General features: G+C 42.9%; 1 protein-coding gene and 1 long non-coding RNA gene across 2 annotated transcripts in view; one reads left to right on the forward strand and one right to left on the reverse strand.

The window, feature by feature from the left end:
* LOC120935211 (zinc finger protein 721-like) overlaps positions 1-26,463 on the forward strand; it is a gene marked incomplete at both ends in the record, with an annotated part of 268,323 nt that overhangs the window by 140,639 nt on the left and 101,221 nt on the right. The gene's annotated exons all lie outside the window — the stretch shown is intronic.
* Positions 745-3,614, reverse strand: LOC120935817. The gene is made up of 3 exons (XR_005748515.1): positions 3,578-3,614; positions 900-1,022; positions 745-783 (listed from the first exon to the last, which is right to left on the reverse strand). It is a non-coding gene; the product is annotated as an uncharacterized LOC120935817 (long non-coding RNA).

Here is a 26,463-nt window from a genome sequence, read left to right on the forward strand (position 1 = left end):
TCATCTGTAAGATATAAGCTTTATTATTGTGACATCACATCTAGAAAATCCACACATCCCCCCACAAGTCCATGTCTAGATGTTCCGTCCCACCAACCTTTAAATAAGGAGGGATGGTGTGACCTTCCTGTGTGGAATCCCGGGAATACAGAGGACGGGGACATCTCTCTGGGGGGTCTCTGTAGCTGGATGACTCCACCATGGTGTCCTGGTACAGATCTTTGTGTTCTTCCTCCATCACCCCATCCTCATCATCCTCCTCTTTTTTCTCTTCTTTAACCTCAACTTTAGGATCTCTCAGGTCTCCACTCTGAATATAGAATAAAAATGACATCAATGGTAACAATGCAGATAATGTACAGATCCTAATGATACTATCAGTGATTGTCACTCATCTACCTGATGATGGTGGGGGATGGTGTGACCTTCCTGTGTGGAATCCCGGGAATACAGAGGATGGGGACATCTCTCTGGGGGGTTCCGGGTATTAGATGGCTCCATCATATCCTTGTGTCCTTCTGAAAACGCCTCCATCACTCCATACTCCTCATCCTCCTCTTTATACTCTTCTTTAACATCAATATTATCATCCCCGAGGTTTCCACTCTGAATATATAATAAAACATTCATTGTAAAAAACATGCTGTGTATAAATCAGAACTACCAATAATTGTCACTCATCTACCTGATGATGGTGGGGGATGGTGTGACCTTCCTGTGTGGAATCCCGGGAATCCTGAGGATGGGGACATCTCTCTGGTGGGTTCCCATTACTGGATCCATCTGTAGGAAACACACACACTGACTGAATACATTGTTTCTATGTGTTTATCAGATGATGGGGGATCTAGGTGGAGCCTCCGTACTGCTCTCTCCTTTACAATAAAGTCTCCTCTTACCCGGTGATGTGAGGGGCGGCTGATTGTCCATCATGACGTCCTTCCTGGCACCGCTCATGTCTCCTGTCAGCAGTTAGATGATCTCTCTGGTGACTTCTAGAATCTTCTTTGTATTTCTCTATTCTATCAGGGAGGGATGTGGAGGCAATGTGATTATCATAGGATCTCCAGACTTCACAGGAGGAAAATCAAATGACATTCCCAGAATCCTCCTCACCTCACCATTCAGGTCTTCTTTTTTTATCAAAACTCCACTTGGGATATAATTTACCCAGACAGGACCCCCCACTCTGTAGGTTAAAAGCTTATTGCAAGGAATTCTGGGACCAACAATCTTGCTTTTGCTTGTGAGAGGGACATTGGGAGGAGGAGCTGTGAGGTCAGTGTGATGTCATAGGATTCTCTGACTCTGGATGGAGGGACATTGGGAGGAGGAGCTGTGAGGTCAGTGTGATGTCATAGGATTCTCTGACTCTGGATAGAGGGACATTGGAATGAGGAGCTGTGAGGTCAGTGTGATGTCATAGAATTCTCTGACTCTAGATGGAGGGACATTGGGAGGAGGGACTGTGAGGCCAGTGTGATGTCATAGGATTCTCTGACTGTGGTTGGAGGGCCATTGGGAGGAGGAGCTGTGAGGCCAGTGTGATGTCATAAGATTCTCTGACTTGGATTGGAGGGACATTGGGAGGAGGGGCTGTGAGGCCAGTGTGATGTCATAGGATTCTCTGGTTGGAGGGACATTGAGAGGAGGAGCTGTGAGGGGCGCTCTGTGAGGTATCTGTACACAGAGTCATTTCTCCCAGGTGCGTCACACTTCTCCTAAATAATAGATGAACGTTGTCTTTAGGCTTTGCCAGGACACATTATATTCCTGTGATCTCCGTCTACTCCGGAGACTTCACTGATCACATTTTAGGATGAAGATCTGAGACTGGGATCATTATGGAGATATTCACTATTAATTATATTTTTCCCTCTTTCTTCCTACTTGTATCTTATAAAATAAAGACATACACATTCCAATCCCCCCTACATACCCCCCCCCCATCTCTAATAAACGTCATATAACTGTTAGTATAGACTGAGGAGATGGGAAGGTGATTGGTGGGAAAGGTGACACATCTCCAAGTGGGGAAGTGTTCCGATCACAAGTGGGGAAGTGTTCCGATCCTGAAGGGGTTAATCTAGGTCTCCACACTATGGCCCGGATTCACAAAGCACTTACGCCGATGTATCTCGAGCTACGCCGCATAAGTGTAAATATGCGCCGTCTTATCTATGCGCCGTACTCATAGAACCAAGATACGCCAAAAAACTGACTTCATCCGACCGACGTAACTTGCCTACGCCGGCGTAGAGTGGGCGCATATTTACGCTGGATGCATTTGGAACATTGATATTCAATGCAAATATGCAAATGAGGGATATACGGCGATTCACAAACGTACTTGCGCCCGGCGCATGTTTTAAGCGATTTGCGTAAGCGTTACGTCCGGCGTAAAGTTATTCCCCATATAGGAGGCGCAACTCATGCAAAGGTATGGACCACGGAACGAACGCGGTCAAAATGTACGTTGTTTACGTAGTACGTGAATAGGGCTGGGCGTAGGTTACGTTCACGTCGTAGGCAGTGATTCGACGTATCTTAGGCAGTTATTTTGACGTGACTGTGAGCATGCGCACTGGGATGCATCCAAGATACGACCCATGCGCCGTTCGTTTTTAGTACTTGTTTGAAGCTCAGGCCATCATTTCCATGGGGTCACGCTTCATTTAAATGTATCACGCCCACTTCCAGCTACTTTGGCTTACGCCGACGACTATACGCTACGCCGGTGCAACGCTGGGAGCATTTGCTTTGTGAATTCCATGCTTGCCTCTCAACGTTGCGCCGGCATAGCGTAAAGAAGATACGCTATGCCCGCATAAAGATGTGCCCAGGTATGTGAATCAGAGGTGTATTTAGGTTTTTAGCTGCCCTAGGCCTGACTAAACTCGTGCACCCCCTAATTTAAATATGACCCACCCCTTCCTGTTACGGCCACTCCCTGGGTTGTTTAAGACCCGCCCTGAAATTTTCGAGTGAGGACACTAGTTCTGAGGGCCTGGGGGGGGGGGGGGCAATGGATTCCCTTAAATTACTTAGATTTCCTCTTACTTCCTGGTTGCCCATAGAGCAGGAAGTGAAGGGAAATCTTTGCGATGGGACAGGGATGGTAAAAAAGAAACTGACAGGGGCTATAACCCTCCCTTACTCTACCCAAAATGAAAAGAAAAAGTGTAGCCTATAGTTCTACTTTAAGTAGATGGTGCAGCAGAAACATATAGCACAGTGAGGAAGGTTTGTGGTCCAGGATGATAAAACAGTCAAAATTGGAAGCGCCCCCCCCACAGTTGCGGAATGCCGCCCGCCCGCATACCAGAAGCAGCGCGGCTGCTTTTTGGGGCGCTAGACTAATTTTCCTAACAGTGTAGCGCAAGCCGGCGGGGACTCTTTTCGTGCTGCCCCCCTGCAAAGTGCTGGCCTAGGCCAGGATACAGCTCTGATGTGAATCCGGGCCTATATATGTGTGTATCATCATCTGCTGGAGATAAAAGACGTCACAGTGACTATGGAGGAAGAGGACGGACATGACGGGGTTACTGGGTGTAAATAGAAAATAAGATCTTATTACCTCCTCTGCTGCCTCTTCCAGCAACGTCTCCTCACTACTTCCTCCCGACTCACCTCTCACCCGGAACTTCCTGTCTGTGCCTGACATCACTTCCTGTCTTCCATAGAGACTTCCTGTCTGCCATCTTGTGGAGATAAGAGGAACTGCAGAAACATCTGGTAGTGTGAACACGGCCTTGTGCTGTGTGTGTATGTACTGTATATCCTTATAGATGGGTCATCTAGGGTTGCCACCTTTTCATCAAGCCAAACCCCAACACTTTAGCGACACACGGCAATTTTTTTGTAGTATAAACATACATACATATACATAGATTTTGTGATGAAATAAAACTTTTAAACACTATTTATTATAAAGGGGGGGGGGGCCCGGGGAGGTCTATGCATGCTGCCGATATAAAGGGGGCCCTGGGGAGGTCTATGCATGCTGCTGATATAAAGGGGGGCCTCAGGGGAGGTCTATGCATGCTGCTGATATAAAGGGGGGCCTCAGGGGAGGTCTATGCATGCTGCTGATATAAAGGGGGGCCTCAGGGGAGGTCTATGCATGCTGCCGATATAAAGGGGGGCCTCAGGGGAGGTCTATATGCTGCTGATATAAAGGGGGGCCCCGGGGAGGTCTATGCATGCTGCTGATATAAAGGGGGGCCTCAGGGGAGGTCTATATGCTGCTGATATAAAGGGGGGCCCCGGGGAGGTCTATGCATGCTGCTGATATAAAGGGGGGGCCTGGGGGAGGTCTATATGCTGCTGATACAAAGGGGGGCCCCCCGGGGAGGTCTATGCATGCTGCTGATTTAAAGGAGGAGCCGTGGGGGAGGTCTATGCTGCTGATATAAAGAAGGGCCCCGGGGAGGTCTATGCGTGCTGCTGATATAAAGGGGGCCCCCGGGGAGGTCTATGCATGCTGCTGATTTAAAGGGGGGCCTCAGGGGAGGTCTATGCTGCTGATATAAAGGGGGGCCCTGGGGGAGGTATAGACCTCCCCCAGGGTGGCGGGACCCCCCTTTATATCAGCAGCATGCACAGACCACCCCCAGGGCCCCCCTTTATATCAGCAGCATGCACAGACCACCCCCAGGGCCCCCCTTTATATCAGCAGCACGCATGTATAACAGGGGGGGCCCGGGGGCTAACAGAGAGCACTGTCTGCTAAGCACACTAACTCTCAGACAAGCTGGTGGAGCGTGGAGCCGAGCCTGGGGACGGAGATATAACAGAGAGACCAGGACTCGGAGACACACAGCAAGCGCCAGGCAGGGAGGTGGGACTCCTCTGGGCGGCCAAGAGAATTGAATCGGGGGATCATGTGCAGCTCTGTTGCGGCCGGGCCAGTTTGATCACAGGACGGACGGCTAAAAAAAAAAAATCCCCCCCAAAAAATTTAAAAATGTGCCTGGGTTTCAGGCGGCCACCCAAACCTGGACTGTCCGGGTCAAAACCGGAAAGGTGGCAACCCTACCCACCTCCCTGCCTGGCGCTTGCTGTGTGTCACACTGTGTGTCTCCGAGTCCTGGTCTCTCTGTTATATCTCCCGTCCCCAGGCTCGGCTCCACGCTCCACCAGCTTGTCTGAGAGTAATGCCCCGTACACACGATACGATTATCGTAAGAACGTTCTTTCAAATTTAATCGCATGCATGTCTATAATCGAATCGGCCTCCCCGTACACATGAAAAGAATATCGTACGAAAGTTCTTCCGTCTGCGCAGGTAAAATTGAATCGGCAGCGTATTTTGCATTTGAAAATTCTGTAAGAATTGCGTAGGAACGTTCGTCGGCGTGGAGCGGATCTGATGTCAGAACATGACCTTGTGTAGGCCACGCCCTTCCGTTGAGGAGTTGCGAGGAGATCGAGGGATATAGACGTATAATCGTTCGGGCGACGATTCATCGTGATTTTACGATTGTTCTTGGAAACAATGGACTTTTACCTGGAAAACCCAACACTGCCCCTGATCATGGTAGGAGTCATGGCCATCCGAAATTATTAAAAAACAAAACAAAAAGAAGAAGAGAAGCACATGGTCCAAACAATGGCTGCAGAGACGAGAGAGATATTCTCATATGAGAATTGCAAGAAAATAATCCCGATGACTTCCAGAATTACCTGAGAATGGATGATGACTGCTTCCAAGCCTTGTTGCAGCTGGTAACACCGTTAATTGAAAAAGAAAGCACAGTTATGCGCCAGCCAATAAGTCCTGAACACATTGAGGTATGTGGCAACCGGGAGAGGTCTCCAAGACCTAAAATTCTCAACTGGAATTTCCCCTCAAGCACTTGGGAGAATAATCCCGGAAACCTGCCAAGCCCTCATCGATGTATTACAGAAAGATTATGTGAAGGGAAATTATTATATACGATAAATGATGTCTATCATGCCTATGCTCCCACATTAAATGATTGATATTTACTTCGCTCTTTCTATTTACAAGGGGTTTTATAAAAACGACTTTGTTCACCTTCATGCAACCTATTGAAAGGTGACAATAAAGCGAAAAGGACCACCCACCCCCCCATTTTTCTTACCTGTGTCTGTTCACCTACTGCCCCGTCCTCTAAAGTCTTTATCAACCAGTTATCACAGTACTATGGAGTGTGAAATAAGAAATACTTTGAAATAACAACAAAATATATTAAAACCTTTTTTTTATGTTACAGTTTCCAAGCAACCCATCTGAGTGGATGGATATTGCAAATACATTTAACCACTTCCATACCGGGGGGGCACTTACGCACCTTCCCGCCCAAGCCAATTTTCAGCTTTCAGCACTGTCGCACTTTGAATGGCAATTGCGCGGTCATGCTACACTGTACCCAAACTGTACCCAAACTGTACCCAAACAAAATTGGCGTCCTTTTTTCCCCACAAATAGAGCTTTCTTTTGGTGGTATTTGATCACCTCTGCGATTTTTTTTTTTTGCGCAACAACTAAAAAAAGACTGAAAATTGTGAAAAAAAATTAAGTTTTATTTTTTTCTGTTAATTTTTTTGTAAATAAGTACGTTTTCTCTTTCAATTATGGGCACTGATATGGCGGCACTGATGGGCACCGATGAGGTAGTACTGACGGGCACAGATGAGGTGGCACTGATTGGCGGCGCTGGTATGCGGCACTGATGGGCACTCATAGGCGGCACTGATGGGCACACATAGGCGGCACTGATGGGCACACATAGGCGGCACTGATGGGCACTCATGGGTGGCACTGATGGTCACTCATGGGCGGCACTGGGCACTCATAGGCGGCACAGATGGGCACTCATGGGCGGCACTTATGGGTGGCACTGATGGATACTTATGGGTGGCACAGATGGGCACTGATAGGTGGGCACTGGGCACTGATGGGCACTGTGGGGTGGCACTGATGGGCACGGTGGGGTGGCACTGATGGACACTGGGGTGGCACTGATGGACACTGTGTACACTGATTTACTCATTTTGCCAGTCAGTGCCCATTTGTGGGCACTGATTGGCATCTTTTTTATGCTTTTTTTGTCCTTCCCTGGTGGTCCAGTGTGGGCTTCCCTGGTGGTCCAGTGTGGCGATCCGAGGGGGGGCTGCGCTGATAAACAATCAGCGCGAACCCCCCCTGTCAGGAGAGCCGCCGATCGGCTCTCCTCTACTCGCGTCTGTCAGACGCGAGTGAGGAAGAGCAATCAACGGCTCTTCCTGTTTACATCGTGATCAGCCGTGATTGGACACGGCTGATCACGTGGTAAAGAGTCTCCGCCGGAGGCTCTTTACCGAGATCGGAGATGCAGGGTGTCAGACTGACACCCCGCATCACCGATCGCCGCGCTGCGTGCCCCCACGGGCACGCGCGGCATGAAATCCTGCAGGACGTCCAGGAACGGCCAGTCAGGATTTCAAAACCACTTCTCGGACGTAAATCGGCCATAGGCCGGGCGGGAAGTGGTTAAAGATGTGTGGAATTTCCCCAATTGTGGAGGAGCTATTGATGGAAAACATGTACGAATTGTTCCCCCATCAAATTCCGCTTCCTATTATTTCAATTATAAAGGTTTCTACAGCATCATAATGTTGGCAGTAGTGGATGCCAAGTATAATTTTCTTTATCTAGATATTGGAAAAAATGGGCGGAACTCAGATGGCAGTGTAATCCAGCAGACGGAGTTCTATCATCGTCTCCAAAATGGAACCCTAAACCTGCCCACACGCGATGACACTTTGTATTCGTCGCAAATGATGCGTTTGCTTTGAGTGACAACGTCATGAAACCATTCCCCATGCGCAACCTGACCCCGGAACAAAGAATCTACAATTACCGATTGTCAAGGGCACGTCGTGTAGTTGAAAACGCTTTTGGAATTCTAGCGAACCGATTCCGAATCTTTTTAACAAGCCTCAATATAGCAATGCCAAAAATAGATACCATTGTTCTGTGTTGTTGTGTCCTTCACAAATATTTGCGTACCCATTCTACTGCTTACAGTACCCAATCATCGAGGGATCCTGAGACAATGGCAGGGCCAAGCTTTGGAGTACAAGAAAGCTCAGAAGTCCTTACATCGCTGTCCAGTGGTCATCCACGACTACCTACCTTGTCTGCAAGGCAATGCCGAGTGGATTACATGAACTATTTCAATGGGATTGGGGCAGTGTCATGGCAGTCAGATATTTAGTTCATTATAATGTCATTCACCAGCAATATTTCTGTGTGCTTTACCCATTTCATTTTTCTAAAAATGATTTTTCTTTTATAAGAATGTATTACAAATATGTATATCTGGAATCTGATAAGAATTTTTTAAGGTCCTTTGTGTTTATAGTAATGAATAATACAACCATTACTTTAAATCCAATAAACGTTATACTATTTGAAGGACTAATTGAAAGTGCATGCATGTGATGAGGACTCATTACTTAATTGGTATCCTGATAAACTCAGGGGTAAACATTTCTGCCGGCTGATTTCAAATGGCTATAAGTGAGAAAAAATGCAATCTATGAACAGAATAAATTACACATCCTCACCTTCCAACGTTCAACGGCCAAGAGCATGGCTGCCGTATGAGCAGCTGCCTTTATTTTTAGCATACAAGCACAAAATGCATTTTCATTGGTTCACAATTAAACAGAAACACCCATTTCACCCACCCCCTGTGAGTCCATCATTGGCATGAAGCCTCTCATTGGCCAGTTCATAGAAGGGATGGTTTCAAATCTCACAAGTCCATTCCCTGTTCTTGAAAAATCCACACGTGTCATTCATCCATAAGAAAGTTCCTTGTCAGCTCAGCAAAGCAGACCAGTTTACATAGAACACAGTTTACATAGAATTCCTTTGGTGGGCTGCAGGCAGGATGTGGGGGAAGGCAAAGTCACAGTTTATTCTTGAAGCTATGGATAGCTATACAGGAAATGCAGTGGGGGGCTGGGGAAGCTTCTTCTTGAATGTCCGTTACAAGCCTCAAAGTGTATAGAAGGGAAATGAGAAGGCGGCTTGAGCACATTTGTGCTTGATAAAAAAAGTCTTTCAATGCTGGACTCGTAACTTTTAAAAATCATTATATATCATTCCTGATATAAATTCTTTAAAGAAAATAAGCAGTATACTAAAGAAATATTTACCGAAATACACTTTAATATTTCTAATCATAACATAAAATTTTCATTTTAGTTTCACGTCTATCACAGCCCCCCCTTGAAATGAATATTTTATCAGTTCATTCTCTTTGTTATTCTTAACAGACAAGGACGGTAATGGAGGACATGGTCAATATAACAAAACATTATCATAACCAATATAAACAGAAACAAAATTGCTATACCTGAGCACAAATGTGTTATCACCCAAAATGCTGTCCGCAGGTATGGTTCCAGATGCACCCCCCTTGTTTACTAATAACATGTATAAGGCCATAATTTTATACAAAGTCATTTGTGAAGTGGCCTCTAGGTGTTCAGTAATATACTGGAATGCATCCTTGTTTACAGTTAACAAACCTCTATTGACCAGAGCAACCATAATTTATCCAATCTACATTTCCATTACTAAGTTAAATTTCATAAAAGCATCCGTTCCCACCAAATTACTATATTTCCCTTCATTAGCATTTTAATGTTATATTGGGCTCCGTCCTAAATATTTTATTTCCTAAAGAAACTTTATTACATTACACTAGTTTTCAGGACTGATCATGCAGCATGAATATTCTTGTTGCATGTCTGTTTAAACAAACATAGCAGCCTTTGGTTCAGTCTTAAAGATTCACTGTATCTCATAGGGATCCTTCTGCAAAACACAACTTCCCTCTCTGACTGAACACCTTCGTCACTCCAAAACCTGGAAGATGACCCTTTAATCCATAAATATGGCTGTATCATACTGCATCATCTATCCATATTGTATTTTTATTTTTTAACTATTTTAACTGACTTTCCTTAAGCTATGCAGATTAACACCATATTTCATTCTCTTTAAAATGACACCCTTTAACGTAAGGTATTCTTCAAAACAAATGGTGCAAAAACCCACAGTTTAGTAACATATGAGAGAAAGAAAGAATGAGAGAGAAAGAAAGAAAGAAAGAAAGAGAGAAAGAAAGAATGAGAGAGAAAGAAAGAAAGAGAGAAAGAAAGAAAGAAAGAAAGAAAAATAATATTTTATTAATAAGGGCTTTCTTTCAGATCTTCTAATGATTGTGTACAAATTACCTTTTATTATTAAAGAAAGATTTACCCTATAATATGCTTTTATAGTTCATAACATATTTACTTCAGACAAATATAACTTTTACTTTCAAACATTGCAAAGAGCCATTTAAATCACAGCAGCTGAGGTGTCTGGTTTCAACGCTAGCACTCACTCCAGATAGAAGGGTAATTCACCACAGCCTGTAACCTGATCTGCTGTTAATGACCTCTAAGGGAAAACATCTGTTCCCCCCCATGCTTGGAGCAGATTGTACAAGTTTTAGACCATATACAATCCAATCGAATTGCATCGTTTTTCTCATTTTTAACTCTTTTTCAAAAAATTGAAAACATATTTGGTTTGTACATCTGCCAAAAATCATGTACATCACATTATACAATGACATTTCCCAACTATAATAGCGAAAAAAGATCGCTTAGAGGACAAATCTCATGAAATCCACTGACCAGTCCCTGCGCATGAACCGACCATTGTTTTCTACTGATAAAGTCACTCATAATTACTCACAATCTATATTTTATCAGAAATGTCATTTTATAATAACTTTTAACACTTGTTTATTTTTTAATTTTATTTTTACAATTTTTATAATAATATTTTTTATAAAGTTGTTAGATTGAACATAACTTTCATATTTTAATATTTTTCTCTGGGGAACCTTATAAGAAACCAAACCCAAGTTTAGAATCTGTTGTAAACATTGCTCAAACCTCAACTTATTAATTCTTACAACCAGATCTGTAGGATTTCAGTTAAATATAAAATACCATGTTGTTTACCATAGACTGAATTGTATACAATTCTTCACACAATCTCAATCAACAATTTTCCCATTAAACCTTTGTTCTAATCCCATGGTTATGCTTTGACATGTCATAATACATTTTCAGTTGTTGGGTATAACATATTCATAAACACTGAGGCCCCATACACACGAGAGGATTTATCCGCAGATACGGTCCAGCGGACCGTATCCGCGGATAAATCCTCTCGAGGATTTCAGAAGATTTCAATGCGATGGCGTGTACACACCATCGCATTGAAATCCGCGCTGAAATCCTCTGCCGATGACGTGTCGCGCCGTCGCCGCTATTATGACGCGGCGACGGGCGCGACGCTGTCATATAAGGAATTCCACGCATGCATCAAATCATTACGACGCGTGCGGGGAATCCCTTTGGGCGGATGGATCCGGTAAGTCTGTACAGACGAGCGGATCCATCCGTTGGAATGGATTCCAGCAGATGGATTTGTTGAGCATGTCAGCAAATATCCATCTGCTGGAAATCCATTCCAGGGGAGATTTATCTGCGGATAAATATCCGACGGAGTGTACACACCATAGGATCTATCCGCAGAAACCCATTTGATGGGATTTATCTGCGGATAGATTCTATGGTGTGTATGGGGCCTTACAGGCAGAATTAAACTTAATTATCTCATTAACCACTTAAGCCCCGGACCATATTGCTGCCTAAAGACCCAAGGGGTTTTTACAGTTCGGGACTGTGTCGCTTTAACAGACAATTGCGCGGTCGTGCGACGTGGCTCCCAAACAAAATTGGCGTCCTTTTTTCCCCACAAATAGAGCTTTCTTTTGGTGGTATTTGATCACCTCTGCGGTTTTTATTTTTTGCGCTATAAACAAAAATAGAGCGACAATTTTGAAAAAAATGCAATATTTTTTACTTTTTGCTGTAATAAATATCCCCCAAAAACATATATAAAAACATTTTTTTTTCCTCAGTTTAGGCCGATACGTATTCTTCTACCTATTTTTAGTAAAAAAAATCGCAATAAGCGTTTATCGATTGGTTTGCGCAAAATTTATAGCGTTTACAAAATAGGGGATAGTTTTATTGCATTTTTATTAATTTTTTTTTTTTTACTACTAATGGCGGCGATCAGCGATTTTTTTCATGACTGCGACATTATGGCGGACACTTCGGACAATTTTGACACATTTTTGGGACCATTGTCATTTTCACAGCAAAAAATGCATTTAAATTGCATTCTTTATTGTGAAAATGACAGTTGCAGTTTGGGAGTTAACCACAGGTGGCGCTGTAGGAGTTAGGGTGCACCTAGTATGTGTTTACAACTGTTGGGGGGTGTGGCTGTAGGAATGACGTCATCGATCGTGTCTTCCCTATAAAGGGAATGACGCGATCGATGCGCAGACACAGTGAAGCACGGGGAAGCCATGTTTACACACGGCTCTCCCCGTTCTTCAGCTCCGGGGAGCGATCGCGACGGAGCGGCTATAAACAAATAGCCGCGCCGTGGTCCCGGATCGCTCCCCGAGCGGACCCGACCTCCGCATGTAGCGGGGGGGGTCCCGATCGGACCCCCCACCCGCTAATAGGCGAGGACGTACCTGTACGCCCATGTGCCTGTACGTGCCATATTGTGGACGTATATGTACATGCGGGGGTCGGGAACTGGTTAAAGAACTTCTTTACACTCTGACATTAATTAACTAACTACCCCATGTAACCGGGACCCCCCTTTGAGATATTCCAACCCACAAACCCCAGTGGTCACAATCCCATGTATTTGAAAAAAGATATATAATTTCATTCAGATTTGTGGGCACAGTCCATAATATCACTCATCTTCCAGAGAATATTTTCGAAGGAACCTCTTAATCGTCACCCAGGGGATATTGGTAATTATCGGTACCTACATCAGGAATGCGAGAAAAAACTCGTACACGAATATTAGTTACCTATTTTCAAAAGCGGTCACATAATCATAGCTCATAACAATCTAATCTAGAGACTGTCTCACACAAGATTTCCAAAAAAAGATAATGAATTGAATGCTCCCCCCTTGGGGCCACTTACCCACTTAACCCTGAGGATGGCATGGCACAGCATGTGGAATAAAACCATTTAAATGTACTATGTAAAATGTTCTACTGTTCCAATGTGATACCCAGAATCTCCTCATCCCTCATTTGTGACTTGTGAACACAGCTTCTGTAGTCATGAACGCCAGGATTTACACACTCTCTCTACCGCTTTTGGGCACCCCATGAGGTCAAGGCATTGAGGTCGGGGCACACAGGACAGCATATGAGTGGATTCTACCTTCAGGTAGGTCTGCCACTCCCATCTACATCATTCTCATCCCAACGCGTCTGTCCAGCGAAGTGGCATTGTAGTTACCCCCCCCATGGACAGACTAAGGAGAGAATGAAGAAGAAGGCCCGTGGGCCGGAGGGCACAGAATCCAGTATGGGCAGCGGGCAGGAGGCGACACCATATGCGTTCAGAACGAGGCAAAGCCTTCAGCAGGGAAGAGCATCCGGGCAGGCCCATGCTTCCTCCAGCCGGGCATACAGTTGGGCAGAACGTGAGGGGAAGGAAGGGGCACAGCCTCAAGCAGTCGGGCGGGGCCCATGTTTCCAGCAGGCATCGTGGGAAGAACATGAGGGAAATGAAAAGACAATAACAGGCCCTGGGTATCACATTACAACAACCAAACTGGCAAAAAAAAACCTCTATGTATCAAGTCAAAATACAGTGCATGGCATCGTCAGTGTAAGTGGGCAACCCCGATTAAAAAGGATAAAATAAACAGGACGGGCTGCTAAACTAAGCCCAGCACCATGAGGAACAATTGCTTATTATGTGTATCAAATGTCTCTTCCATAGTTGTTAAACCTCTGGAGAAATATCCCATTATTTCTAGTTAAATCGAATTATCTGATAAATCAGCGTACAATGTAACAGGCATATACAGACCAATTTTAATTGTACAGAAACAGTTGCAATATCCCAATTCAACCTTTTGTTAAAAAAAACTTTATTCTAGGTTGCTTTTCCGTTGTTCCCTGGGGGGGGGGAGAGAGGGGCTATCCTCCAACTTGCAAATGTGGCAGAGCTCAGGGCGGGCAGGATGCGGGGGTCTGGACCGCCCACATTCCTCACACACCCAGTTCTATCCCCCCACCAGGGAGGGGGCAGGAGTATATATTATATCAGGGAGGCATCCCAGAAATATATAAAAAAAAAAAAAAAAACAGCAAAAATAATAAGCCCCACTGTACACATAGATTCGGATATAAAAATAGTCTGCGTTACCCCAAAAACCTCAAACTTCTGCGAATCAAAAAGATACACCAGCAGCTGCTGAGATTTTGAAACAGACAAACCACGACATATATACACACATATCTCACAGTGTTCCTCTCAGACTGGCAGCAAGGAGAGGGGGGGGGGGAATGAAAGACAAATCCTGCCCAGCAGGGAAAGAGTTAAAGGGGGGGGAGAGAGGAGGGGGCCATCACTGCCTGCGTTACTCCAGCAGAGAAATCTGAAACTCCAAAAAAAAAAAAAGTCTGCTGATAAGACTCCACACAGCCTGGAGAGGGGGGGGGGAGAATAGAAATGAAAAAGAAAAAAAAATTGGCTGCAGCGCGTGTGTGCTCGTCTCCCATTTAAAGTGGGCTGCTAACAGCCCTCAGAACAAGAATGCATGTAAAAAAAAAACAAAAAAACGCACGGACAACACAGAACAACACAAAACACACAAAATACAAGGCTCTTTCAGCCCCTAATTCTTAACCCCTAACCCCAAAAATGTAACCCCAATTTAGCTTAATCCCATAAAGTTTAACCACTAACCCCAAAAATGTAAAACCCTCAGTGCCCCCCCAAAAGAAGGCAAAACGAACCCCAATCTTCTAATTTCGACTAGAGAGATTTGGTACACATATGGCACAAGCCATATGCATAGCAAACCCATAAAGATCCAACTTCCTTAGTGGCTATCTTTATTCCGTTTTGACTAAAGAGATTTGGTATACATATGGCACAAGCCATATGTATAGCAAACCCATAAAGATCCAACTTCCTTAGTGGCTATCTTTATTCCGTTTCGACTACCCAAGCCACCACCTTGAACTAACCTCAGTCAAGGAAAAACTCAGTCCGCTCGTCTTAGCGACTATCGAACCCCCAAATCCTCTTCTTTCAGACCAGACATATTGACATGTGCATACTACATGCACACATAAACATCTCCACCCCAAGACACGCTTACCATGCGTCACCGGCTCAGGACCCCTGAAAGAAATATACTGTCCACCCACCACCTACAGACATAGACCCCTGAAACAGTCACATTCAAACTAACACAACACTTAAAACAGAAAAACACAAACGTCAAACAAAGACATTAAACAGAAAACAAACGTCAAACCAAGACATTAAACAAACGTCAAACCGGCAGAAAGGGACATAGATGGGTTATCTATTTTTGCTCAAAAAATCTTTCCCCCATCTTTGATTGGGTGAGGCGCAGCACGACCGAAAGAATGAAGTGCGTCTGCACGGAAGTAGATCGCTGCAAAGAAAACGCAGCCATGGAGGTGATCAGTCACCATCCGTACAGACGTACCCCACCACATCCCGGGGTGCTGCATCTTCCCAATAGAGCAAAACAAACGTTGGGCGGCCAACTGATGAGGACTCATTACTTAATTGGTATCCTGATAAACTCAGGGGTAAACATTTCTGCCGGCTGATTTCAAATGGCTATAAGTGAGAAAAAATGCAATCTATGAACAGAATAAATTACACATCCTCACCTTCCAACGTTCAACGGCCAAGAGCATGGCTGCCGTATGAGCAGCTGCCTTTATTTTTAGCATACAAGCACAAAATGCATTTTCATTGGTTCACAATTAAACAGAAACACCCATTTCACCCACCCCCTGTGAGTCCATCATTGGCATGAAGCCTCTCATTGGCCAGTTCATAGAAGGGATGGTTTCAAATCTCACAAGTCCATTCCCTGTTCTTGAAAAATCCACACGTGTCATTCATCCATAAGAAAGTTCCTTGTCAGCTCAGCAAAGCAGACCAGTTTACATAGAACACAGTTTACATAGAATTCCTTTGGTGGGCTGCAGGCAGGATGTGGGGGAAGGCAAAGTCACAGTTTATTCTTGAAGCTATGGATAGCTATACAGGAAATGCAGTGGGGGGCTGGGGAAGCTTCTTCTTGAATGTCCGTTACAAGCCTCAAATTGTATAGAAGGGAAATGAGAAGGCGGCTTGAGCACATTTGTGCTTGATAAAAAAAGTCTTTCAATGCTGGACTCGTAACTTTTAAAAATCATTATATATCATTCCTGATATAAATTCTTTAAGGAAAATAAGCAGTATACTAAAGAAATATTAACCGAAATACACTTTGTTGTAAGTTTTGTATGAAGAAATGATAATATATTCAATATTATTATTCAGCAAAAATATGAAAGATCTATTAAGCCTAAAAGTTGAAACGAATCATTGAAATGAGATCTTTTAGGAACAAAGTCATATTTGCCCAGCATCCAGGACACTAACAATACATTAACTATACAACTTTTACAAGCTTGGATAAGGGTCTGAACAATGGGAATTCTCCTCACAGAACAAAAGAAGTGTTGACCCAGCTTTGGTGAATGGACAAGAAGAGGTGTATTATCACCACTGGTTAGCTATCCTGCCATAGGGAAAGTTTTCACAGATACTTAACTGGGCTATCATCACATTGGAGTAAAATAACTCCCATTGTATCACAGAATAAGGCTGCTCTAAGGTAAACAGACAGTATTGTCTCAGCTGTGACTTAGACAATGGCAGAGAAATCCAGTTCATATCTCACACCAAGGACAAGACATGCCTCTATCTATGAGATGGACAAATCTGATACAAGTCAGAGATATTTTATAATGCATTGTATTGGAAGAATATATATCGAAATGAAATAAGTAATGTTTAGATAATCGATAAATTAGGACCGAGGGAAACATACCCGGTAGGTTAGAGCTTTGTTCTAAGAAAGATTTATATGAGAAATTTGTTTTATAAATAGAAGTGTTTAAATAAGCTACCATAATCGACATTATGAAAGATATCGCATTGTGAAAAATGTATAAAAATATGAACTAACATGTAACACATATCCACCAAGCACATATCAAAATAAGTCAGGTAAACACATTAATAATTATTTTTCATTTGATTGAGAGATGTAACCTATGCATTGATTGCAAAGACTGTTTTGTGGAAAAACATTTATAATGGAATATGGGAACATATTGTATCGAAATCAACAGAATACTAATTGTATTTTATATAATATAAAGATACCAGAGTCATACATAGAGGTATATATATATATATATATGGATAAATATATGTCGATAGTCTAAACCTTAAAGAGTCACTAAAGGAATTTTTTTTTTTAGCTAAATAGCTTCCTTTACCTTACTGCAGTCCTGGTTTCATTTCCTCATTGTTCGTTTTTGCTTTGATGTTGCTGTAAATCCTCTCTGTTCTGGACACTTCCTGGTTGCCTGTTTCCTGATAACCACAGTGCTGGGAGATTTCTCACGGTGGTCACTAATCAAGGAGCTGTGTGTAAAACGAAACTGGATTGGTGCTGAGGAGTTTTAGACAAAGTATCACTGCTCTCTATTGGCTGACTGCCCTCTAGTGGCTCTCTGTACATCAGAGAACCAGAAAACAACAGCAAAAACGAAACTACACTGCAGGCACATTATATGATTGTTTTTTTATCAATTTTTAATCATTTTTAAAAGGAATCAGTTAACTATTATGTCTCTATGCCCTGTAAACAGTCATTTCAGCTAAAAAAAGTTTTTCCTTTAGTGACCCTTTAAATATAGATATCCAACGTATAGATTATCTCACAATAAAGGTGAGACACCTAGTGGCTGGAAGTAATATTACTCGAGGTTCTCCAAGCCCAGAGAACAAGTCAATTATTAAACTGTCAGCCAATAGAAACCAAACACGTCTTGGCAGGAACGCCCATATGTGCCACAGGCCTATGATTTAAGGACAGCTATCAGAGGGGCAGGACTGGGTATAATCTTTATAGTCCTATTGTTTTATTCAAAATAAAGAGGGAAACCCATGAGATAGAAGAGATCCAATCTAAGATCTAAAACCTTAATCTTGAGCTCAATGGGAGGATGAGAAGAGGACCCCACCAATAAGAGCGCCCCATGAGAGCACGCTTGCACTATGCATGAAGACTGCAACGATTTTAGCTCTGGCCACTTGCCAATAGGAAATAGCCATCTTGGGAATTGGTAACTATGTCATTTTTATTTTATCTCAAATATATTGTTGTCCCCTAGAAATGTTGAAGTATTGAAGTATTGAATATCCTGTAGTTCTGGTTTGTTCTCATATCAATAACTTGTCACTTTTCCTTAAGAGCACAATTTTTATTATATTTTTATTTTTACATAGTCTCAATTCTATTGACAAAACTAACGTCCAATATATTTCACATTGTTTGATCTTTTACTTACCTGCAGTAAAGTAACGATTAGACGTGTGAAATAGACGTTTTTGTTTCATTGTCATTTACATAAAAGTTATCTTGAGAACCTACCATGACTCAGATCAAAGGTATTGCATGCCCACTTTGGGGGTAGTTTATTGATTTTCAAGTCGTTAATGTGACGCAACTGGTATTTTAATTTCATGTAAATATTCATATTTTGTCTACCAATAAATTAGCTATTTTGTATGATCATACGTCTCCGTGAATAAGTTTCATATTACAGACTATGGCATATAGATTGTCTTGTATTTAAAAGCATCTTCGTTATAAAAGAATTCAAAGTAAATTACTGTGCGGGTAAATATGACCTTAAGAAAGCACAACATATAAATGGAGGCACTCGCTGAGATAATGTCGATGTTTTGTACAAGATCAATCATAGTTATGGTGGTGACATAAATAATATTTGGCATGAAATTATTAATTATTAATTTTTGAAAAAAAAATTTTTTGCCTAAAAATGTCTAGTCAAAGTAAATTGCATGTTGATAGGGATTATCAAGAGTCAGCCCTTAGTGGTGAGATGAGTACTCAGAGAAAATTGATATGGGTACAGGAAAGGTTGGAAAAAAATTCTAAAGCTGAAATGACAGATCATGCCAGAAAAAGTTTGTCTGGTGAGGCTGATCGACAAGCATACATTAAAGGCCGTAAAAACCGTGCCCGTCATATAAAAGACGTGTGGAACTCGGAAGGTCAAATGGTTGCACAAAAAGACAGCTCATCTGAGATAGAGAAAATAGAAAGGCTTGAGGACATGATTTCTAAGTTCCGCATTATCCTGATGCATATTGATGATAAGTTTAAACGTCAAAATGATGAGTTTAACTGTCAAAATACCCAACCGGAGATAGATATCTCAGAATCCCAGCCACATTTAACAGAAAAGGAATGTGAGCTCACTAAAAATAGAGACAATGACAAGGCAGATCGTTATCACGAGTCTATAATGACAGTGCAAAATGAAACAGAACAGTTGCAAAAGTACAATAGAAGAATGCAGGAACTAAAAAAAGAGTGGGAGAGTTATCTGCAGGAAAATGAATCTCCTGACAAAAGTTGCCAAGTAATGAGCAGTGAAAATTTAAAAAGTTGCCAAGTAATGAGCAGTGTAAATTTAGAAAGTTGCCAAGTAATGAGCAGTGAGAATTTAAAAAGTTGCCAAGTAATGAGCAGTGGAAATTTAGAAAGTTGCCGAGTAATGAGCAGTGAAAATTTAAAAGAAGAAACAAATCAGCTTAAGTCAGAACAGGAATCCCTGATTAAGCAATCAGGAGAGTTAAAAGAGCAAGTAAAGCTTGTGCCTCAGGGTGATGTGCCAATGCCTAACCCTGAAAGTATAGATTCTGACCAAAATCTAATATCTGACTCTCAAACTGAAATGTGGGAGTTAGACATTGGAGAGGGACCAGAAAAAGAACCCTCATCCTATCCCAAGCCATCTGTAGAGCAAAAGGGGGTAAAAAGTGAACCACCCCATAAAAGTAGGCCTGACCAGTTTTCCCTGGGATCAGAGGAAAAGACAGGTACCCCTAAACAGGACGCATCAGAAATAATTAAATTGTTAAATGATACTTTCCCAGTCTTTGAGCAAGAGGGATCCATGTGTGTCAAAGACCACATTGAGGCCTATGAAAATACATTATCAGTTTTAGGCCTAGATGATGACCTGTCAAGGATTGATTTCTTACCGTGGGTATTTGAAACCAGACACCGAAATTTCTGCACATCTTTTAAAGATCTGTCTGGTACTTCATGGCAAGAAATTAAACACCGCTGTCATCTAGAATTTGGCCAGCACAAAAATGTTACAGCGGCTAGTGCGGCTATACAAAATTTGAAATGTGCCAGTAATCAAAACCCCACAGAAGTGTTGCCTGTGCTCAGGAGTGCTTACCACTTAGCAGAAAATGAGCCAGACCACAATGAAACTGAGTTTAAATCCACGTTCGTTGAGGCCCTACCTACTCACACAAAAGTGCATTTAGATAAAGACTACGCAAGGGGGTGCTCACTGGAGTCCGTGGTAAAAGAGAGTAACAATTTGTACTCTATCCAACAAACTGGTGAATACAAAGAAAGGCCTCAACTCATAACCTAAATTGTGGATGAAATTAATGCATCTCCTCAATTATTACGGGTTGACACCCAGAAAATGACATGTGCTGATAGAGTCAGAGGAGATATACCACAGAGTTGCCCCAGCGGGAGACCACATACCCCACCAATTAGGAGGGGGGAACAGAAAACACCCTTTATAGGGAGGGAACAAAGACCATCTCAGGGGTACCATCCTAGGGAACCAGATGCAAGGTTTAAGAGAAACTATAGGGTGTACCTCCAACGGGTCAAATTTAAACCCAAAGGTAGAAACCCATACTATTACCGGTCCAATTCGCCCCGGGGACCAACACAGGTAAATAGGGAGCAGCCGCAGGGTAAGACACCCCAGAATCCCCAGAAAAATAGGGCGAAATTAAGGCCCAGACAAATATCCCAGAATCAGAACAATGTTGCCGAAGGGGATATGTCTGATAAAACTGAGCCAGTGGTCCCCAGAAAGTACAGAAACTGGGTCACAGAACCCTATTCTGATCAGCCTGTAAGCAATACAGAAACCAAAATAAAACAAATTATGGATGTTACACGGTTTCATTGCTGCACGGAGTGTGAATCACATCTCTTTAAGGGACAAATACTGGGGCCAGCCAAGGGCCACAGAGCCTTTGAAGCGCCTATGTTAAAGTAAATCAGAGGAATGCACTGAAAAGGCATAGGAGACAGAGGTTCTAACACCATATTTTCACCAGGTTACAGTTGTAAGGATCCTGAAATCCCTAACAGGGATTTTGGTCGTTGGAAATTAACTGTTATCCTATTTTTCAGTGGTCACTTCATTCCTCCGACATAAACAGGTCGCTCCAAACAGCTTAATTTCAAGAAGTCGCAGAAGACGATAATTACAAAGGATGACCGAATCCTAAAGAATTAATATCAGAAGACCTAAAATGGTTTGATATTCTGGTAACAGATAAGTCACCCGCAGAAGGTAGTGTGATTGCCTAAAATGAGTTTTATTGACACCCCAAAAGGGGGAAGGTTTATTTGTTTTATTCCTCCCAAGTAGAAGGTTGACTATCGTATCAGATATTTTGTTGCTGACAGTAAGTGTCACATTTCAAATAAAATATTATTACATTTTATTATCCCAGAACCGCTACAATTAAGCTAAAAAAAAAAATGGTTCTGAAGGATATCAGTTATTAATATATGGTATCCTCAGCTATAAATAAATGTCCTCATGTTAATGAGCCCTAGAGCTTTGTCTCCCATAGCAAATATCCAGTCATTGTCTTGATAGCCAGAGTGCTTGGTTAAAGGACTGATGACACAATAAGCCAATAGGGGGGCTCTGAGGAAGCCAGCATATCGGCTGACAGATCTCAAAATGCAGGTCATGTAAAAAAAAAAACATATATTGTCTTTTTCTCATGGAATCCGTTTTTACTTGTGGTGGCAAAATTAGGCCGTACGCAGAGCACAGCGCCATTTTGCCCTGTGCTATAAAGCACAGCATCCAGTCTTAATGAAATAATCCATAATTAAACTAAATATATTCACTCACCATCATTCTCTGCCATTCATACAAAGAGACACCATCACCAGCCTGTTCTCATATCATTCTGCCAGCATCACTGCCCAAAGGCTCAGCCAAGCACCTTTTATTTACCCAAAACAGGAAGTGCTCACTGCACCCATTAAACACCTCCCTCATGGGAGTGGTTAACACAGGATCTTCCACTGACACAGCTAACACCATATAAGGACGTTCCTTCTAACAGGAAGTCCCATAGAATACATGAATAGAATAAAATACAATGGATACAATACAATGCATAGAAGTACATACAATGCTGCTAAAGTCTTATGGGCGTGTCCGGGCGGGGAGCGCATGTGCCCCTCCAGAAACGTCCATAAGCTCTTAATATTAATCGCCTGATAGAATCCTAATCTGCGCCATTCCATAGAATAATGCATATCCAGATTATACCCTTATTAAGGTGGAAAGGAAGCTATCTACAGGCGTACGCCACGAATCGCAAGCCCTGCTGATCAGACAAGACCCAGATAAGAGCGCACATCTGTCCATAACCACTCGTGTGCTTGCGGTGTGAGCGCATCCCCTCCTCAACGATCGTCGGTGCTAAATGCACAGAGGGCCCCTCGTTAGCGGACATACACCCACGCCGCAAACATCACACTCCAACCTCAAGACATTTTCTACTACCAGACGAGATTCAACCAGCCTCAGACTGCCCCAGTCAGTTCTATTTAGAGCGGGTTGTGACATTACTAAGGGTGCCATTATGACAATACATATTAAATACATCTTCAAATTTCCACCACAGTCCTCCCTTTTTGTCATATTGCTCCCATTTGTCCTTCCAATCTTGATAGTCTTCTTACACCTAGAAACTAAATTAGTCTTTACAGTCCATAAAAAGGAAAACACGGCTTGACATGTAGACTCTGTTCTTCAGGAGGGATGACTTATAAGGAGGGCACAACTTGGTGAGCTGTAGTAATCGCAGATCGGTCTGGGGTCCTCTGTGTCTTGTACGTGGGTCCGGCTTCGGGGCGTCTTCATCAAGGAAAATGTGGTCATCTGCTCCGGCTCTGGTCACGCGTCCAATCAGGCAACAGGAGCGCCTCATCACGACATAGAAAGAATAGAAATAAAAACCACATGAGTATATATATATTCCCATTTCCATCAACCACGATCCGCTGTAAAATAAAAATTAAATCCCCAAAGATTCCCAGACCCTTCAAAGGACTCCCAACCTTCACTTAGCTACAGCTCTGGCTCTGCCTTGCAGGGACCCAAACCTTATCCATATGGGCCTGAACTCCAATTCCCAGTATCCCCGATCCAGGTATAACAATCTTTACTTGTACATTCCCAGAAACCGCCCTTGGACCGCGAGAACTTCCTTGTAGCTTCAACAGTCACATGAAACATTCCATCCTCAATAGGTGTGAATTGTTCAATCGTATCATAAGCTCAAGTCCCCCCACCTTGTATATGCAGGAAGCCATGCCCAGACCTGGTCGGGGTTGGTGCCTTCTAGCCGCCCCTGCCATTCCTACTTTCTCTTGCGCCATCAGATCCTTGCGATCGGCCGCGATATAGGATGCTGGGACAGCTTCACCACCACACATGAACCTCTTGAATTACCTTATAAGCTATAGATACCCAACCGACAAGAGGCAGAGACATAAAAACGAAAAACAATTCTACCCTCTAAAGACATCTCATTAAATTCTATTGACAAGTGTCTGTCCGGAGTCTTCACTAGTTTGTCAATAATCCTCATACCAATCATAACGTCATAAATAGCATGTACCGCTGTCATCGCTGGGGACTAAAGCTCGGTGGAGACTCAGAACAGACCCCGCAATCCGTCCCGTTCACTTTCTTAATTAGTCATAGAATAGACTTTAAATAATAACTTGGGATGTATTTCATCGTTACCTTTGCTAAAATTTACTAAACAAACAAATACAAAATAAACGAAGATACTACTAATTTCTTTGATGTAGTTGAGCCGCTTCTTGCAGTGGCTGGCGTGGTCTCATCCATCAAGTTTCTTTACAAAACGACCCAGTCACCTGGTTGGGAAAAATGAAAACCAATTACCGTGTCGGGGTCCAGGAGAGACTCTCCGAACCCCTTTGAAGTTCATGTTACAGTGATCGCACTCACCCCATCACCTGACAATAGACGTGACAGCTGATGAGGGGAGTACGACCCTGGTTTCGGTTGACCTCCAAACAAACCTTATGACAATAACCCCGACCTCGGGACTGTTCACTGCACAATCTGTGCGTGTCTCCCCGTCGCCTATAAATCGCTTACCATCTCCTGTAATACCTGGAACCATTGGGAGGTTCATCTAAAATGGGAACCTACTTCACCAGACTGCTGCTTGCCGATTCAAATTCTATCAAAGAAAGACAGTCTTGGCACAAACTTGATTAGAATTAGAAAGATTAGTGTTATTAGTTCGAAAAACTGTCACTTTTACATTTATTTATCCCCCCATTTTCTTCCTCATTACAGACTGGAGGAAGAAGAAACAATGAAATAGCCTATGATACTTTAAACCTTCTTAGACTCGTATTTATCCATGTGTACAGCTGTCTATATACACCTGCTCTCTATGTACAGAAACTTCCAGAAGCTTCTTGGACCTGAAAAATACTTAAGCAGAAATCATTACTTCATCCTTCATATTTATCCTGCAGAGAATGGCAAACAAAAATGACATTCCTGTAAATTTTCAATGACATTCTTTCAAAACCTATTCAAACAAAACTCTGTGTAACTCTTACTTTCCCCGTTTCTACAAAAATACTACAGCCGCGACGCATCTAAGGATCGCCGCGGTAAATTCGAACATATTCACGTTACTACATACAAACATTCATATACAAATGTGGGGGAGATATTCATAGTATCCAAAACAAAAACCAGCCGGAAATCTGCCTTCACTTTCAGCAATAGAAGAAAATACAATGGGAAAATATGAGAACAGCGTGAGCGCCTTGCATAGACCAGCTATACAACGTTCTCCTTTGAGGGTCACCAAAGCGTGTACCACACCTCCATCCACACGCATCATTACAGATTTCTGAAACCGCAGCGAAACCACATCCACTCCAGAGGGATACCCTAATAGTATCCTTGGCAATCTTTTAAAGGGGTCTAAAGGCCTTTGCCCCCAAAACTAGGCTTTGTGCACCGTGTAACCGTCTGACTGTGGGAAGCCTTTCTTCCCACGCGATTCAAATCGACTTATCGTCTTACTTCCCGCGTCCGAGAGAAACCGTTGCACCCATTTCGGGGACCACCGCCCGGTGCCTTCATCTACGGTGGATTGACGGACTACAACCACTATCTGGTCCAGTCCCTCAACTAGAAAACCCTAACCGAGGCATCATCTCTATGGCTTGTTGTCCCAACCCTCCTGGCACAGAACTACAGAGTAACTATGCCAAATGATTCGTCAACAACCACAGATCAACCCCCAAATTAGGCCTCTACCCCTCACAGTGTATGCATCCCATGCACTGCGTCGCCAGACTAAACCACACGGAACACTTACGCCCAGTTACCACCTGCAGAATAATGTGGCTTCTCTCTGCATCTAGATGTTACAACAGTAATGGTGAAGCCCTCCTGTTTGCTCTAAAATACCCAACACTGTATTTACAGTATAACACTTCACAAAAATGACTGAAATTAAACTTTAAAACACTCTTTTAAACGCCAAAATATTTTCCGTTGTCCTTTCAGGACACAAGTCTCATTGTTAATCTTTCGGAAGACTTCAAAAACTCCTCCCACTGACTTCCTGCTTATATATAAATGCCGAAAAAGGACTTCCTGTTGTATGCTGGTTCAGGAAAGGTAAAACAATCTCCTCCCATCTGCAGAATAGGAGTTGATCTCCCCCCCTGACCCTACGATCTTCAAATACAAATGAATTGCCAAGGACCCCAAATATTCAATATTCAAACACCAACAAAATTCAGTGCATGCAAAGCAGTCTTTTCACCAAAAAACGAAATTCTTACACAAAAGCCTCCACTCTTATACTGCAAAGTCAGCCGGTAGGTTAGTCAGGTCTTTTATATAAATTAGCCCTAGCACGCAAGCACAATTCAAAAGATAGCGCTTAAACTGTATCTCAAAAATGGCCAGCAACAATGGCGCCATTTACGCTTGCAAAAAACACTGTCTACCAAAGGACAGACCGTAC

The sequence above is a fragment of the Rana temporaria genome, chromosome 4, assembly GCF_905171775.1.
Source record: "Rana temporaria chromosome 4, aRanTem1.1, whole genome shotgun sequence".
Lineage (NCBI taxonomy): Eukaryota > Metazoa > Chordata > Amphibia > Anura > Ranidae > Rana > Rana temporaria.